Here is a 1,511-nt window from a genome sequence, read left to right on the forward strand (position 1 = left end):
AAAAAAAAAAAAAAAAAAAAACCCACAAAGAACAAACACGAAATATGCTCTAGGGAAATGAGTTCTAACCTGGGGCCATGGAATCTTCAGTGGGTTTCAGGAGGTCCATGCATATCTTGGAAACATTCTAATTTTATATGCACATGCATTTTTCTGGAAAGACTTTTCCATAGCTGTCATCAAAAGGCCCACCACCTGAGAAAATAAAAAATAAAACACTAAAACCACTATATAAATAAATAAATATCTCCTAATAAATATTATTAGAAGAAATAAATATCTCCTAAATCCAACAGGATTTTCTTAAACCTAACTGCTCCTCCTTCCTGAAAATAGTGGACTGTCCCCCACTGGCTCGTGGAGGAGCTGAGGGAGCAATACCAGGCTTGGCAGATCACCTGGAAGTTCCTACCCTACCTGTGCCTGCTGGGTGATGCTGGGCCTCTCTGAAGGTATGAAAGCCAAGTTGGATCCTGCAGCGCCCTAATTAAGTCAAACGGAATATTCAAAAAGCTGAAAGGACTAGCACATGAAATTTCAGTATTTGATCCCCAAGAGAACGCAGCTGAAATAGCCTGAGAAATAGCTCAGGGAAGGCTGGAATCGCTCAGGGAAGCAGATGGAGTTTCTAAAGTTTAGGGAGGAAGAGCATATTACATGGATTGGGCTTGCAGGTGTGACCAGCACAGATCAGAGGCACAACTGATTAAAGCTACAGAGATCCTGGAAAGGAACAGAGGGACTGGTCCAAAGCCAGGGAGGAAATGAAAGGCAAGACGAAGTCCTATCATCAACCAACATTGAGAGATGAGGCTTGGACATTTGTACAGAAGATGCCAGAGGGTTGGACAGATGCCAGTGGAGAAAGAGACCACATGACTAGACTCTTAAAGAGAAGACTGAGAAGTGGGGTTTACATGAATAGAAAATAGAAGAAAGATGTGATTACTGAGAAGAGACATTGGCTGGCACATGAAGTGTCAGGTATTAATACTGAAGGCACATGGTAGATAAATGAGCCAGTCAGAGCATGATTTGTGATCTCCCTTGCCATTGGCTTAAGTGTACTGGGGACGACATTCAGAGAGCCATTTGGAGTTGATAAGAGCGGATAGTTTTTAGTCTGACCTCTTTTACGGGGTGGGGACTGAAATCTCATAGTAAGAGATTAGTCAGATGTTTCATTTTATTTGCCTGTTCATGCAACTAAGTGTAGAATGTGAATTAGATGCTCAATCAACGTTTTAATTGTCTAAAGTGAAAATGCAGTAAACCCCATTATCTAGCAATCTGTTAATCAGGACTTCATTAACGGGCACACTTGTGCACATACAGTACATGATAATCCTAAAAAATTATACAACTCGGCCGGGCACGGTGGCTCAAGCCTGTAATCCCAGCACTTTGGGAGGCCGAGACAGGCGGATCACGAGGTCAGGAGATCGAGACTATCCTGGCTAAAGCGGTGAAACCCCGTCTCTACTAAAAAAATACAAAAAAAACTAGCCGGG

This window comes from Mandrillus leucophaeus, unplaced genomic scaffold, assembly GCF_000951045.1.
Source record: "Mandrillus leucophaeus isolate KB7577 unplaced genomic scaffold, Mleu.le_1.0 Scaffold40, whole genome shotgun sequence".
NCBI lineage: Eukaryota > Metazoa > Chordata > Mammalia > Primates > Cercopithecidae > Mandrillus > Mandrillus leucophaeus.